The sequence below is a fragment of the Gorilla gorilla genome, chromosome 2 (assembly GCF_029281585.2).
Source record: "Gorilla gorilla gorilla isolate KB3781 chromosome 2, NHGRI_mGorGor1-v2.1_pri, whole genome shotgun sequence".
Classification (NCBI taxonomy): Eukaryota; Metazoa; Chordata; class Mammalia; order Primates; family Hominidae; genus Gorilla; species Gorilla gorilla.
The window spans coordinates 119,146,509-119,164,431 of NC_086017.1; the positions used below are offsets into that span (position 1 = coordinate 119,146,509).

Consider the following 17,923-nt stretch of genomic DNA (forward strand, 5'->3'; position numbering starts at 1 on the left):
CTTGCATTTTATCTCTTGGTCTTGTATACAGTAAGATTATATACTTGAGATGACTTAGGCATCTTCAGAAAAACTTGAGCCAGCCGTTTTTCAGAGACAAGTTACTGTTTTAACAGGATCTCTATGAGATAGGCAGAAATTCTTTGAAGGGCATGTAGTATGTGCATCTGGGAATGATTCTGTCCTGGTCAGTCCCTAGTGTATCCAGTTACTCCTTGTCTGACCAATCCTTGAGCAATAGAGAGTATAACAATAAATGGTTCTGGACATGTTTAAATTTGGGGCATGAGTGAACTTCACGCAGTTAGTGATCTTCTTGAAGTTAGCATTTGACTTGTAGGTCAATTGACCTCAGCAAGATCTTGAGTCAGCAGTTGACCTGCAAGTTCTCTGGAGAATGCTTCTAATGGTTGAAAGTTACAACCATTAAAGTCTCTAATGGATGTAACTTTCCAAGTCTGTTAAGAATCTTTCTACTTTCCCAAAGTATTTGGGGTTAATAAAGAATGAAGTTTCTGAATAAAAGACGAAGACTTTTCATAAACCATGAATAATTGCCCCCATAAAATGTCTTTCCCTAGCAATGAAGAGGATAAATGTGTTAGGATGGCCTGGATTGAAACCATGAAGACTAAAGTCTCTCTCTCTTTCTCTTTTTAAAAATTATGCCACTTTAATTGCTGTGACTTCAACCTATCCAGAAAGTAAACATGCTATTACTACTACATTTTCACTCATAGTGGACAATTTTATAAAATTTATTTGAAGATGCTCAACCAATTCTGTCTTTCATGGTTTCAGTCTCTGTCACTTTTACAGTTTTTTCAACATTATATTAGTTACAGATGAGACATGAAAGGTCATATCTTCTCTTATTCTAGAAAAGTTTCCACATCAGTGTTGAGTATCAGAGCCAATTTGTCTCAGTGGTAATAAATTGTACAATGGAAGATTTTAGCAAAGTCCATTTGAAGTTATCTGCTGACACCAAGCATCCTTCCTGGATTTGACAGACCTTCTCTTCATGAATTTTAAAACCTGATGATTCCCATTTATTTTCTAGCACTGATGAGTACTAGTTGGCAGTCCAGATTTCTTTGGACAATGAGAAAGGGACAGAGAACCGATGTCCCCAAGGCAAAACTATAAAGAAATTTTCTTTGTTCTATGTGAGTACAAGTATTTCTGATTCTTATTCTTGATGAGGCTAGAAAACATTTATTAAATTCATAGTTGCATACCATATACCTGAGGCCTTATTAATCTTCTCTAGCAATGCTATCACATCCAGCATAGTGGCTATGATACAGGCTACTCTTTGGTTGAGCTTATATAATGCCTAAGGTTCTTGCCTAGCCACGCCAAAGAATTGGTGTAGCGGCTGACCTCGGCGAGTGATAGAGACACAGACTGAGAGAGAGACAAAAAGCTGTAGGCTTTATTGAGCAGAGTGAAAGTACAAAGCTTCCACAGCATGGAAGGGGTCCCGAACGGGTAGCCAGAGTTAGATTATGTGATTGCCTTTTAAACTCTTTTTTTTTAATGTAATATTTTTCTTTATTGTATTGACTGTTAAGGCTTTTGTCCATTTTGAACTTTTTTCACTTTTGTGAAATGCATGAATATTTTCTAGTGTTGTAAGCATGTTTGTATTTAACATATCAACTTTTTATGTCTACCTCTTTCATCTTTATGTACCACATGTAACAAATTTTTATCACAGTGACTGCATGCATCTAGTCTAAAAGTGTCAAAGAGAATTGACAGTCTTATAATGACAGCTGTCATTCCTTCAGTAACGTCAATCCAATTCCCTGGAGATATCCCATTATGTCCTAAGATCATTCCTCTATACTTTTCTTTTTTTTATTTCATTTTATTTTATTTTATTATTATTATACTTTAAGTTTTAGGGTACATGTGCACAATGTGCAGGTTTGTTACATATGTATACATGTGCCATGTTGGTGTGCTGCACCCATTAACTCGTCATTTAGCATTAGGTATATCTCCTAATGCTATCCCTCTCCCCTCCCCCCACCCCACGACAGTCCCCGGAGTGTGATGTTCCCCTTCCTGTGTCCATGTGTTCTCATTGTTCAATTCCCACCTATGAATGAGAACATGCAGTGCGATAGTTTGCTGAGAATGATGGTTTCCAGTTTCATCCATGTCCCTACAAAGGACATGAACTCTTTGTTTTTTTATGGCAGCATAGCATTCCATGGTATATATGTGCCACATTTTCTTAATCCAGTCTATTGTTGTTGGACATTTGGGTTGGTTCCAAGTCTTTGCTATTGTGAATAGTGTCGCAATAAACATACGTGTGCATGTGTCTTTATAGCAGCATGATGTATAATCCTTTGGGTATATACCCAGTAAAGGGATGGCTAGGTCAAATGGTATTTCTAGTTCTAGATCCCTGAGGAATCGCCACACTGACTTCCACAATGGTTGAACTAGTTTACAGTCCCACCAACAGTGTAAAAGTGTTCCTATTTCTCCACATCCTCTCCAGCACCTGTTGTTTCCTGACTTTTTAATGATTGCCATTCTAACTGGTGCAAGATGGTATCTCATTGTGGTTTTGATTTGCATTTCTCTGATGGCCAGTGATGATGAGCATTTTTTCATGTGTTTTTTGGCTGCATAAATGTCTTCTTTTGAGAAGTGTCTGTTCATATCCTTTTCCCACTTTTTGATGGGGTTGTTTGTTTTTTTCTTGTAAATTTGTTTGAGTTCATTGTAGATTCTGGATATTAGCCCTTTGTCAGATGAGTAGGTTGTGAAAATTTTCTCCTATTTTGTAGGTTGCCTGTTCACTCTGATGGTATTTTCTTTTGCTGTGCAGAAGCTCTTTAGTTTAATTAGATTCCATTTGTCAATTTTGGCTTTTGTTGACATTGCTTTTGGTGTTTTAGACATGAAGTCCTTGCCCATGCCTATGTCCTGAATGGTATTGCCTGGGTTTTCTTCTAGGGTTTTTATGGTTTTAGGTTTAATGTGTAAGTCTTTAATCCATCTTGAATTAATTTTTGTATAAGGTGTAAGGAAGGGATCCAGTTTCAGCTTTCTACATATGGCTAGCCAGTTTTCCCAGCACCATTTATTAAATAGGGAATCCTTCCCCCATTGCTTGTTTTTGTCAGGTTTGTCAAAGATCAGATGGTTGTAGATATGTGGCATTATTTCTGAGGGCTCTGTTCTGTTCCATTGATCTGTATCTCTGTTTTGGTACCAGTACCATGCTGTTTTGGTTACTGTACCCTTGTAGTATAGTTTGAAGTCAGGTAGCCTGATGCCTCCGGCTTTGTTCTTTTGGCTTAGGATTGACTTGGCGATGCGAGCTCTTTTTTGATTCCATATGAACTTTAAAGTAGTTTTTTCCAATTCTGTGAAGAAAGTCATTGGTAGCTTGATGAGGATGGCATTGAATCTATAAATTACCTTGGGCAGTATGGCCATTTTCATGATATTGATTCTTCCTACCCATGAGCATGGAATGTTCTTCCATTTGTTTGTATCCTCTTTTATTTCATTGAGCAGTGGTTTGTAGTTCTCCTTGAAGAGGTCCTTCACATCCCATGTAAGTTGGAGTCCTAGGTATTTTATTCTCTCCAAAGCAATTGTGAATGGGAGTTCACTCGTGATTTGGCTCTCTGTTTGTCTGTTATTGGTGTGTAAGAATGCTTGTGATTTTTGTACATTGATTTTGTATCCTGAGACTTTGCTGAAGTTGCTTATCAGCTTAAGGAGATTTTGGGCTGAGACAATGGAGTTTTCTAGATATGCAATCATGTCATCTGCAAACAGGGACAATTTGACTTCCTCTTTTCCTAATTGAATACCCTTTATTTCCTTCTCCTGCCTAATTGCCCTGGCCAGTTCAACACGCGCAAATCAATAAATGTAATCCAGCATATAAACAGAACCAAAGACAAAAACCACATGATTATCTCAATAGATGCAGAAAAGGCCTTTGACAAAATTCAACAACCTTTCATGCTAAAAACTCTCAATAAATTAGGTATTGATGGGATGTATCTCAAAATAATAAGAGCTATCTATGACAAACCTACAGCCAATACCATACTGAATGGGCAAATACTGGAAGCATTCCCTTTGAAAACTGGCACAAGACAGGGATGCCCTCTCTCACCACTCCTTTTAAACCCTTTAAGGCGGGAAATATGTGCGGCGAGAAAATGCTACCAGAGCAAGAAACAAAAGGCAATTAACCATTTGTGACATGTCTTAGATCTTGAGGAAAACCGGAATTGCAACTTAGGTTTTGTCTACTTTATGACCTTGCAGCAGCATGGCAAAAAAGACAGGATCTTACAGGACTTTACAAAGTATGTTCACAAGGAATTGGAATTGGGAGGATAGATAAGGCCTGGTGGTCACAGAAAAACAGGCAGTTAACATTCCTTTTAACTTTAGTTTTCTGGGAGGGGGAAGGGAGAGAGGGAGAGAAGGACACAAGGAAACTTACAGCAACATTTTTGCTGTTTATAGCTTTCTTGGGGAAAAAAACACATGCACAAATCCTGGTGCTAGGAATAGTTTAAGCATATATCTTCAATATTATCCATCCTGGACCGAAGTAAGTCCTGATGCAGGAAATGAGTAAGTTTCACAGCTTTCTGAGCCCCTACTCGACCCAGGAAGCCCAGCTGGCCCCTCCTCTCACTTGCAGTGGTCTGCAGTTTTTCTCCAGGATTCACTCAATTTCTTTACAGTCAGAGTAATAAACTAAATGGAGATGTGATAGGGACCACCATGCTTATATCCTTCAGATCTTTAGGGATAGAATTCCTCTCTGCCACTTTTTCTGAAATGTGGGTTTTTTGTTGTTGTTTTTTGTTTTTTTGTTTTTTTGAGACAGAGTCTCACTCTGTCACCCAGGCTGGAGTGCAGTGGTGCGATCTCGGCTCACTGCAACCTCCACCTCTCAGGTTCAAGCAATTCTTGTGCCTCAGTCTCCCAAGTAGCTGGGACTACAGGCACACGCCACCACGCTGGGCTAATTTTTTGTATTTTAGTAGAGACGAGGTTTCACCATTTTGCCCAGGCTGGTCGCAAACTCCTGAGCTCAGGCAATCCACCCACCTCTGCCTCCCAAAGTGCTGGAATTACAGGCGTGAGCCATTGTCCCTGGCCTCATTTTTTACTGTCTATTGAGTGTGGGGTATTTCAGAGACTTCCACTTGATCTTCCCTACTATGATGATTCCTACCAATAGAACCAAGACCCAATTTGAGAGTTGTGCCAACTTCCAAGTATGTCAACCCTAGTTATACACTTGAAGACTAGTGAAATGATAACTGCTAGTCTCATTAACTAGCATTAATGAGAGTGGTAACTGCACCCTCATTAACTGCTAATTTATTTTGTCTCTAGAGACACTGCACCTCCTTGCAGGCTAAGCCCCCTAGGCTGCACCTCTGTACCTGCTGGTTGAGACATAATTTTGACCACCTAGTTTCTGGCATATAAGCACCACCACCCGGTCCCCATTGTACCTCATTAGCTCCAATGCTATTAGTGAGCCAACCTAGACCAAGTAGATATACTGTAAGCCAGAATCTATTTATTATCTGGTGTTTGCATGCCAACTCTAACAGCAGAGACTTGATTTTGATCCTTGGGTATCAGTGTCAACTAAGAACCTATATCTAAAAGTCCTTGAAATGTCTGGGTATTCCCCTTTTCCTTATGTTCAAGTAGATCTTGTTGGGAAATGACTGGTGGAATCATTACAATGGATGGTTTTAGTAGTTCATTTTCATGCTGCTGATAATGACACACCTGAGACTGAGTAATCATAAAGAAAAAGAGGTTTAATGGACTCATAGTTCCACATGGGTGGGGAGGCCTCACAATCATGGCAGAAGGCAAAAGGCATGTCTTACATGGCAGCAGACAAGAGAGAATGAGAACCAAGTGAAAGGGGTTTCTCCTTGTAAAACCATCAGATCTTGTGAGACTCATTCACTACCATGAGAACAGTATGGGGGAAACTGCCCCCATGACTCAATTATCTCCCACTGGGTCCCTCCCACAATATGTGGGAATTATGGGAGCTACAATTCAAGATGAGATTTGGGTGGGGACACAGCCAAACTGTATCATTGTGACCCTGGTCCCTCCCAAATCTCATGTTCCCACATTTCAAAAGCAATCAAGCCTTCCCAGTAGTCCTCCAAAGTCTTATTTCAGCATTAACTCAAAAGTCCACAGTCCAAAGTTTCATCCAAGACAAGGCAAGTCTTTTCTGCCTATGAACCTGTAAGATCAAAAGCAAGTTAGTTACTTCCTGGATACAATGGGAGTACAGGTATTAAGTAAATACACCAATTCCAAATGGAAGAAATAGGCCAAAATGAAAGAGCTAAATGCCCCACAAAAGTCCAAAATCTGATGGGGCAATCAAATCTTAAAGCTCCAAAATGACCTCCTTTGACTCCATGTCTCACATCCACAGTGTGCCGATGCAAGAGGTGGGTTCCCATGGTCTTGGGCAGCTCCACCCTTATGGCTTTGAAGGGCACAGCTTCCCTCCTGGTTGCTTTCACAGGCTGGTGTTGAGTGTCTACACCTTTTCCAGGCACATTGTGCAAAGCCATGGTGCACCCCCTTCTGGGGTCTGGAGGACAGCAGCCCTCTTCTCACAGCTCCACTACACAGTGCCCAAGTAGGGACTCTGTGTGAGGGCTTCAACTCCACACTTCCCTCCTGCACTTCCCTAGCAGAGGTTCTCTATGAGGGCCCTACCCCTGCAGCAAACTTTGGTCTGGACCTCCAGGGGTTTTCATACATCCTCTGAAATCTAGGTGGAGACTCCCAAACCTCAATTTTTGACTTCTGTGCACCCGCAGGCTCAACATCACGTGGAGGCTACCAAGGCTTGGGGCTTTCACACTCTGAAGCCATGGCCAGAACTGTACTTTGGCCTCTTTTAGCCATGGCTAGAATGGCTGTAATGCAGGGCATCAAGTCCCTAGGCTACACACAGCAGGTGGGCCCTGGGTCTGGCCCATGAAACCATTTTTTCTTCCTAGGCCTCCAGGTGAAGGACTGCCTCAAAGGTCTCTGACATGCCCTGGAAACATTTTCCCCATTGTTTTGGCAATTGACACCTGTGTTAATCATAAATTTGCAGTTATTTATGCAAATTTCTGCAGCAGGCTTGAATTTCTCCTCAGAAAATGGGTTTTTCTTTTCTATTACATTGTCAGGCTTCTTTTTTTTTTTAACTTTTATGCTCTGTTTTTCTTTTAAAACTGAATGCATTTAACAGCACCTAACTCACCTCTTGAATGCTTTGCTGCTTAGAAATTTCTTCTGCCAGATACTCTAGATCATCTCTCTCAAGTTCAAAGTTCCACAGATCTCTAGGGCAGGGGCAAAATGCTGCTATTCTCTTTGCTAAAACATAGCAACAGTCACCTTTACTCCAGTTCCCAACAAGTTTCTCATCTCCATCTGAGACCACCTCAGCCTGGATTTTATTGTCTATATCATCAGCATTTTGATCAAAGCTATTCAGCAAGTCTCTAGGAAGTTCCAAACTTTCCCACATTTTCCTGTCTTCTTCTGAGCCCTTCAAACTGTTCCAACATCTGCCTGTTACCTAGTTCCAAAGTTGCTTGCACATTTTCAGGTATCTTTACAGTAGCACCCCACTCCTGGTACAATTTACTGTGTTTGTTCTCACACTGCTAATAAAGACATACCTGAGACTGGGTAATTTATAAAGAAAAAGGTTTAATGGACTCACCATTCCACGTGGCTGGGGAGGCCTTAATCATGGCAGAAGGCAAAAGTCATGTCTTACATAGTGGCAGACAAGAGAGAATGAGAACCAAGCGAAAGATGTTTCCCTTTATAAAACCATCAGATCTCATAAGACTTATTCACTACCACAAGAACAGCAGGGAGGAAACTCCCCCATGATTCAATTCTCTCCCACCAGTTCTCTCCATGTCATGTGGGAATTATGGGAGCTACAATTCAAGATGAGATTTGGGTGGGGACACAGCCAAACCATATCACTAATGAATTCTTGCAGTTCATTTGGGACTTAATTTCTCTCCTCCCTTAAGAAACCTGGCACACCATCAGCTGGCTTGTGCTGTGACTTAACCCTAGTTATCAGCCTAAAATCTAGGAGACAAAATGGGGCCATTTCCTGAAATGAGTGCCTGATGCCTTGTGAGGGAGAACCCTTTGAAGAATCTTCCTGCATGAGGTCAAAGTTAGCCTTTAATAGGGAGGACTGGGCCATTTTTATAAGTTCTGTCTCAGGGTGTCCGCAGAGCCACAGTTCACAAGGACACCCATCCAGACACCTTTTTACCATGTTTTCCCAAACAGGGCCTTGTCTTTAGCATTGCAAACATTATCTTAGCTGAGCATTATCTTGAAAGCAAGATAATGATAATTATTGCTTTCAATAGTCTTTGAACCTTCTCAGTTTTAATTATGAGATTTGGAGTTTGTTCATTAGTTGGGTTTGCTCTCCTGTTCTGAAAAACATAAGGGCTTCTTTGTAAGTGACTAAACAGGCCCTCTACTTCTCACACTTAGTTTTCAACCTTTTTAACTGCCTTTAGCGTCTCTTGACCCCTCTGTAGTTAGTTAATGCAACTTATTAATAACCAGCCAATTCTACTTTCCTTGTATATATTGTTACTCTTATTATCTTTTAAATGCCTGAGTTGTCCCACTGGCAAAGGTATACCTCCATCAGAATATTTATCTTGTCCTAAACACCAGTGAAATTTTCATCAACTGGGCCTCTACCTTGTGGCAGGGAGTAGCCTTGCCCCATATATCACTTAAGATGGGGTACTTCTTACCACCCGGCTGGTGAGTGACAAGTCCCCAAACTGCATCTTACTACCTGCCTTCTTAGACCATCCAGGTATATCAGTTGTGTTAGATTTGCCTTCCAGGAAGCAGTCACAAAGACAGAGATAGGAATGCATGAGTTTTATTGTTGGTAATGCCTATGAAACATAAGGGGAAAGTAAACAGGAATAGGGAAAGCCTTCAGACTGTGATGCAGGCCTGACACCTATGAAAGAAGGCAGGGAATGAAAGGGGATTGGATAGAAGCAGCATGAGACTGAAGTGCAGCTTTGAGAGTCTTGGCCAGCTTGATAGAGAGCTCCAGAGCAAAGATTGCCTATCACAGGAGGTTTGCATTGGCCATAAATAGCTGTGCTTTGGGATCCCTGATGTTCTAAATCATTGACTGGGAGCTGTCTAGGAAGGGTTGTCCTTGGCTCAAACACAGCAATAGATCCCAAAGGTGCTGCAGCTAGAGGCTGTCAATAGACTACACTCCTCATTACAGGTTCTCTCTTAAAAGGAGATCTGAGCAATGCATTTTTGAACTATTATGCTGCCAAATTAGGTATTAGCTACAGGCTAGGCATTACCTTTTCTACATTTCATCCCCTTCATCTAGAATTATTTCCCATCTGTTTGAATAACATTCATTAGAATTTACTAGAGAAGTTCTGGGTTGTAAAAAATAGTTTTTAATATCCTGTTTTCTTGAGAATGTCTCTAGGTATAGAGTCCAAGTTTTCTCTTTTCCCTACTTTAAATAAATCAACTATCTTCTGTCTTCCATGCTACTCTGATGGTTGAGTCACGATTCTAATTATCTTTATTTTGTAGATTATCTTTCATTTCTTTCTGACTACTTTCACAATGTATCTTTCTGCAACACTTATGATTGTTAATGTGTGATTTTATTTTTATTTTTACTGCCTTGGACTTCTAAGTCTTGGCTTACTAGTAATTATAAAAAGTTACCAGCACTATCTATCTCTCCCTTAGGCTCTCACATCCTTTTGGAACTCTGGTTAGAATTCTGTTACTTTTTATTCTATTCTCCATATTTCTTGCCTTCTCTTTTATATTTATATATCAATCCTTCTGGGTGTGTTTTGGAAGTCTCTTCAGGTTAGACTTCCAGTTTAGGCAGAGCAAAAATAAAATGTATAGCTTAATTCGTGCTCTAAATTTCACATTTTATGTGCTGTAGTCTTCTTTTCTACATATTCTATTTGATTGTGTTTAAAATCTCTTAGTTCTTATTCTTTAAAAATCTCTTCTTCCAAGCTTATTTTTAAGGATCTCATTTCTTTAAATATATATGCTTTTTATTCTGATTGATAATTCTGATATCTGAAACCTTTGTGGTCTACTTCTGCTGGTTCTTACTCATAGTATGTTTTCATTATTATTTTGTGATGTGTATTTTGATATGTGTGTGTGTAGATGGTCAATTTTCTGGAGATTTAACCGTGGGAATTCCATAGGACCTGTTAAATTACTCAGAGAGGATTGATATTTTCTTTTCTCAGTAGCTTGCTGGTATGACAAATCCAGGAATTCAAATTAAATTCTATACTTCAGTTTTCCTTGGACCATACAGGTTATTTGAATTTAGACAGCAAACCTGAGAACTGGTATATGATTATGTGCTCTCAGGGAAGAATTTATTTTCTTTTCCCTTTACCTACAACTAAGTTTGAGAAGGTATGTTTCCTTGATTTCATCTTTTTTGGCAACTTTTTTTTCCTTATATCCTGAAAAAGTCAAAATTTTATGCAGGATCTCCCCCTAGGTTCCCCAACTAGATAGGCCATAGGATTTAGTTCTTCATATTAGCTCACAAAGAAGCAGCTCAAAAATCTCCAGAGTTCAGCAGAAACTGACAGGTCAAGAGGCTGATTTGGTGGTACCTGAGTATCACCCAGCATTCCTAGTTTTAAATAATTTGAAGAATTTTTCATATTCTTTAATTTTTTACCAGCCTGTTGACACTTTCTAAAAGATTTTTTTAAATATTTCTAGTCATTCTCTTAGATTCATTGGGTGGGGGTTTTTTAGGATATCTAATCTACCATACTCCTGGAAATATAAATATTGATAACTCTTTATCTATTTTTCATGGAGTCCCAATTTTTCCCTAAATGTTTCTTACTGGGAAATAAGATTGCATATTCTGGCAACTGAGTACTTTAAATAAAACCAACTTTCAATAGGAATCTAACTTATCCAAAAATATTTCTGTGAGAAAAGCCCCCTGTTAAGGAGAAAAGAAAAAGAAGTTAACATAGTCCAAGACAGATGAAGAACCTGTTTGTCACCAAAGGATTTTTTTTCCCAAAGTAAACTTGATGCTTGCTATATTATCTAATACTATCTTGATATCAACAAATTTCCATCTCTTTCTGGTTTACTCACACTCAATTTCTAGAACCTGCATGTTTCTTTCTCTTGATCGCTCATCTGTTCCTTTCCATCCCCACTAGAGTCCAAATTTTCAGGCTCTGTTTTGAATGTTCTTAAGTTAAAGCAGCATTCAATCCATTGGAAAGTAGACACCTACATTTCCACTGACCCTTGAAAGACCCTATTCACAACTGTTTCCCCTCCACCTCTCACTAAACCCGGTTGCCACACCATTGTCTGCTAAACCATGGCCTCAATCTTGAGTGTCTTATTCCTTGCAGAACACTCAACTTGAGCACTCAATATGTTGCAACACTTTAAATAAGTGTTTGAGTGGACTCCTTTTGATTGTGTGGTTTTTAAAAAAAATCTTTTCACATTCCTTTCATTCAATTAATGCTTATTAGTTTCTAGGCAGTTACCTAGGTGCTAGGGTGACAAGGAAAATAAATATGGCCCCTGTCTTCAAGGAGACCTTTTAAATAAGTTACATAAAGAAGTAAATAGTTTCCATGTGACTTGAGACATTCTTCACATCCTTTGGTAACCAGAGAAATATAATCCAAAATCTGGGTAAACCTGGTTTCTACAGAGAACTAGGAGAAAAGAACAGATGAAGGTGTATCTGACTATCTGAAGATTGCAAGCCTATATTTTTGAGCATGAGAGTTCCTTCTACAACATGCACAAACAAAATATATTTCCATAGAGGAAAACATCTGATATTCACATAAAATAGCCTGTTCTTAAGGAATCTTATCTTTCAATTCCCTTGTTTATGGTAAATAAAAAATTTTAAACAGACTACTGGTATTACAATCTGGTTACCATATCTGAGGTTCCTCAAAACACTTGAGAGAATCTTCACCTTAAAATCACCTTGACTTGACAGAATGCAGAAGCTGAACCTATTAACCTTGAGATTATGATTTGCATACCTTGCAATTTTCTCCAGCTCTAAACCTGAACTAATTAAGAATTATTAGTAACTAATAACTATTCAATAACTTAACCTATCATTGTGTACTCCATTGTTATAGAGGTCTAAAATTAATTAAAAGTTAGTATTCTTCACCCAATAAATGATATATTTTTGAAATGTTATAGTTTAGACTTGCTATGCAGAGCTCTCATTCAATAATTTGACATAGAAGAAACAAGACTCTATACATTACACTAGCAACATATCTATAGTGCTGTTTTATAGTAAAGGAAAGCCTGATCTGTGATTACCAGAATGGAGTCCTGAGTTTTCCCTTGTGGTGGCTGTAACTCTTTTACAAGGTAGTCGTTGACTTTACTGGCAACTGTCTCTACCTCTGTTCTACTGGCATCACTATAATCTTACTCCACCCTGCTGTGAAACACTGGGAAACTGGGAATAAGAACAGGGCAAGACCCATGATAATAGCAGGATGTTATTGCAGTTATGTGCTTTTTTTTGGTAAAAGGTGAAGGTATTATTCAGAAGAGAGTGTTTATATGTGTAGCCACTTTGTTCCTATGAAATATATGTCAGATATCATTCCCATTTTGTTACTGAGGAAATAGCCCTGTTGCTGAGGATGGGCCTAAAGACTCACTGTAAAATCATAATAGTATAGGAGGAACTTGCAAATGATTAGGCATTTGAATGTCTACTATGTGCTAGGGCTTTGCTAGGGAAATCACATTTGCCTATACATAGCAAAATCACCAATCCCAAGCGGGAAAGTCAGGGGTAGTTCTAATAGCATTGAGAAGTTATGAGGGTCTGGCAGATATTAAGTCTCCCTGGAACTAGAAAATTCAGAAGTCTTTTGTGATATATATTTGAAAGATCAGAAGAATGGTAGCATAGTTTCATTTCAAAGAAGAACAATTCAATATTTCAGTATAAGTCAAATACTTTATATAGATTCTTGTTTAATCTTCTAACCATCCTGTGAGGTAGATGTTTTCCCCCTCTCGAAGACTAAAAAACTGTGATATAAAGAGATTAGATAACTCACCACAATCAGTAAAGTAGCAATGAAAGACTTCCAGGAAGATCGAGTTGAAGTACTTGTCTATTCTCCTTCCACTTAGTACAATAAAAAACCTAGACATTATATTTTACACACACACACACACACACACACACACACACACACACACACACACGGCCCTAAAACAGAGAAAAGGCCCACAGGCTAGGAACCCTAAGATCCAAGCTCAACAGGTTGCGATATTCCCAAGGCTTTCTTTTAGCCTCATATATCTCAGAGGTGGAACTGAAATGGCTAGCAAACTGGAAATGCCAGTGGGCATAGGCCAAAAACATCCTAACAAAATCTTTCTTTCTTTAGTAAAACAATCAGGAAAGGGGAAACCTAGCAAGGCAGAAAACTTTTAGTAACAACTTCTCTACTTCAGCCAAATATCACAGAAAAAGTGGTGGAGAACTTAGGGTTTCACTTTCTGGAGGCTGTAAGGTGGTATCAGGAGGCTGAGTAGGGAATGTGGACTTTCATCCTCTTAGGCAGTATCAAGGACCCTGCCCTCGCCAGAGTGTCAGTGGAGGCTGTGTGGAGTACCTGGACTTCCACCTCCACTCTGTAGTAATGAAATGGCACCCCCATTTTCCCCTGCTGAAGCTGTGTCAGAAAAAAAACAGCTGAAACACCATGTAAAAATAAGATCTAAAGTCTCATAAATGAAAAACTTTCACACTGAAAAAGTATCTGTTAAGAGGATGAAAACATAAGCTACAAACTGAGATAAATTATTTGCAAACCATCTATTTGACAAAGGACTAGTATCTGGAATATATCAAATACTCTCAAAATTCAACAGTCAAAAGAGAATCCAATCTGAAAATGGGTGAAGGACATGAACAGACATTTCACCCAAGAGTATATACAATTGGTAAATGACAGTCGTTAGGAAGAGTGTATACAATGCTGAAAAGATGTTCAACATTAGTAGACATCAGGGAAGTGCAATTTAAAATTACAATGAGATATTACTTTACACCTATGAGAATGGCTAGAATAAAAATACTGAGAACACCAAATGCTGATAAGGATTTAGAAAAATTGGACCACTTATATTGCTGGTGGAAATATAAATAATATAGACATTCTGGGAAACAGTTTGGCAGTTTCTTAAAAAAACTAAACATTCCAGCAATTGCACCCTGAGTATTTCTCCCATAGAAATGAAAACTCATATTTACTCAAAATTCTGCACATGGATATTTATGCCAGCTTTATTCATAATAGCCAAAAACTGAAGACAATTCTGATATTCTTCAATGGATGAATGGTTAAACTGTGGTACAACCATACCATGGAATACTACTCAGCAATAAAAAGGAATGAACTGGACAACCATCTGGATGAACCTCCAGAGAATTATGCTGAGTTTAAAAAGACCGTCTCAAAAATTATATACTGTATAATACCATTTGTAAGACATTTTTGAAATGATAAAATTATAAAAATGTAGAGCAGTTTAGTGATTGCTAGGGTTTAAGTGGGCTGTGGCAATGAAAGGTCAATATGAGAGATCCTTGTGGTGATAGAAATCGTCTGTTTCCTGCCTGCATCAATATCAACATCCTGGTTCCTAGGGGCCAAATTGTGTCCCCTCACAATTTGTCCATTGAAGTCCTAACTCTCATTACCTCAGAAAGTGACTATTTTGGGAGATAGGGTCTTTAAAGAGGCAATTAAGATGAAGTCATTAGGATGTGCCCTAATCCAATATTTCTGGTTTCCTTTTAAGAAGAGGTGATGAGGACAGAGACACATAGAAAAGGAAGACCCTGCAAAGACACACGGAGAAGACAGCCATTTACAAGCCAAGCAGAGATGCCTCAGAAGAAACAACCCTGCTGACATGTTGGTCTTGTACTTATATCCTCCAGAATTGTGAGGAAATCAGTTTCCATTGTGTAAGCCACTCGGCTTGTGGTACTTTGTCATGGCAGCCCTAGAAAACTAATACACTAGTTATAATATTGTACTATAGTTTTGCATGGTGTTGTCTTCCAGGGAAACTGAGTAAAGCATACATGGTATCTCTTTATATTATTTCTTACAACTGAACGTAAATCTGCAATTATTTCCAAATAAAAAGTATCTTTGTGAAGTTATTCTGAGGTTCAAATGCAGGCCTGTCTGTTGCTAAAGTTTATGATCCAACTGGCCCAAACTTTTGACTTGGTCCTGTGTCAGAGCAACTAATTGTGAAGCTATCAGTTATCCAAACTATGAATTCAGACTCAGGAGTTTGACATAGAGTCTTAGCAGTGATGGGTCAAAATGTAGCATTTTGTGGGGTTTTCTAATTTTCTTTCTTGTGGTTCATTACTTCTGGACTGCCTCCTTCCACAGAGAAATGACCCTATCTCACAGACCCAGAGCTTTGCATAAGGAGTGACCTCAGTGCTGTTGCTTTCATCTGTAAGTGAAAAGGCCTTAGCAATCTTAAAGGTAATTGATGCCACATGGTGTTCTGAGACTTTCCAAAAGTCATACTACATAATTTTGAGTGCAACCATTTTGTAGTCTTTAGGAACATATTGCTTTTAAGATGTCATTGGCACCAAATTTCCCCTAAATGTAAGCCACCTACATTGGGTCTGCAACTGAAAAAGTAATAATCAGAACTAAAGAAATAGTAATTGTTTCCATGCTTTAAAAATGAAATAAAAATCTCCTGTCAGACTCAAGAAGCTTCTCTCTGTTCCTTTGTGGTAAGGGATTTTCATAAGGCATTTTCAGGGGTAATTTTGACTTTGTGAATGTTTTGCTTCATATGCTGACTTTAGAAATTAACCTCCTCATAAAATTCAATCCCACTTTGCTATTTTGACATTTCCTTTGTTTGAAAGTATTCATTAACATTTCACATAATTGCCCTGTTTCCAGAGCAAGTATGTAATTTCCTACAAAATGAAGACCTCATAACGCATATCCAATAAAGTCCACCCTGTCTGTCACTAGTTGATACCTTAGCCTTATCAAGGGGTTGAAAGAATGATTTTTCTGCTGTTGGTCTTGTTGGATCCTGTTGAATCCTGTTGGTTGTCTCCACCACTAAAATGTGACCACCAGCCACAGCCATTTATAGCACCTACTATTCTTCAGTCGTTGTTGTTCTCTTTGTTATGAACTCCTGGCTCTTTTTCTTTTTTCTTCTCTTTTCTTCTTTTTTTTTTTGAGATGGAGTCTCGCTCTGTCACCCAGGCTGGAGTGCAGTGGCACGATCTTGGCTCACTGCAACCTTCGCCTCCCAGGTTCAAGTGATTCTTCTGCCTCAGCCTCCCAAGTAGCTGGGACTACAGGCGCATGCCACCATGCCCAGTGAATTTTTGTATTTTTGGTAGAAATGGGGTTTCACCATGCTGGCCAGGGTGGTCTCAAACTCCTGACCTCATGATCTGCCCTCCTTGGCCTCCCAAAGTGCTGGGATTAGAGGCATGAGCCACCATGCCTGGCACTCCTCGCTCTTTTCTGAATATGTATACTGCCAGTGATTATTGCCAAGTCAGCATATAGAATGTCAAGCAAATTGATTAGAGCATTTTCATAACATTGCCTTTACCGAGATGGCCATGTAAACAACAATCAAATTTTCATACAATTGGATGCTAGGAAAAGCCATGATAATATACCTATGAGAACTTACATTCCGGTAAAATGTGAAGTCAAGGGATGGGCTTATAGAAACAAAGGTATTTCACTCTCTGACCAAAGAGTACATTGCACAGAGCTTCAAGAGGAATTTTTAAAAATGAAATGTGTGTGTGTGTGTGTGTGCATGATTAAATATATTTAGTCAAGGGATGGGCTTATAGAAACAAATATAAATATATTTAATTTAAATATATTTTTAAACATATTTTAAAAACATATTTATATATAATTATATACATTTATATATATATTTATTTAAATAAAAATATATTTTCCTAAAGGATTAAAAGCAATTATATAAACAGCTTTCACTTTATAATTTTTTCAACTGAAGTAATCTGTTCCAACAAACTATAATTAAAATGTTATTTAATAATTTTTTCATTATTAATCATGTGGATAATTCTGGTGTTCAGATTATAGAATAGTAACTGACATAGGTATCTCTATGCTTTCAGGGAAATGGATTACTTGGCTAATCTATACAAATTGTTAATGTGTTCTTTAGGCAAGTCATGGAATAAACTCAATCGGTTGCTCCACAGTGTTAAATATTTTAGTTACTATATCTAAGATCCAGAAACTGGGTCTTAGTTTCCTTTCTTCATATTTATAACATAACACATTGCCTCTCAATCTTTAGTGACAAGCAAGCACAGCAATGTTTACCCAGGCTGCTGATTCCTGGTATCTGTCAGATATTATAAAGTGATACTTGTTGGCTCTTGTATTAGAAGCAGTGTTGCCAACTGATCTGATAGTCTGCATACACTGAATAGAATTGCTCCCTTTGGACTACTATTTAGGTCTAGATCTGTCCTTTCCAAATCAAGAATTGTTTGATATTCAGCAGTTGGTTTTTCTTGATCTTGTGCTCGTATGCTGGTAGCAAGATTGTACTTCATCTAAGAGTTTTCATTTATTTTTTCCTCAATATCCTTATTGTACCAGAAATAAATATAAATGGCCATGTTTCATTCTTATAAAATTATTGAAGG

General features: G+C 38.5%; 1 protein-coding gene across 8 annotated transcripts in view; it reads left to right on the top strand.

Annotated features, from left to right (window-relative positions):
- The window catches only part of HHLA2 (HHLA2 member of B7 family), a 149,247-nt gene that overhangs the window by 41,810 nt on the left and 89,514 nt on the right, over positions 1 to 17,923 (top strand). Inside the window, exon 2 of one of the 8 annotated variants that reach the window (XM_063704011.1) lies at positions 15,010 to 15,719. The exons of the other annotated variants lie outside the window; for them this stretch is intronic. The gene's annotated coding sequence lies outside the window, so the exon portion shown is untranslated. The remainder of the gene's footprint in view (positions 1 to 15,009; positions 15,720 to 17,923) is intronic. 8 annotated transcript variants of the gene reach the window in all.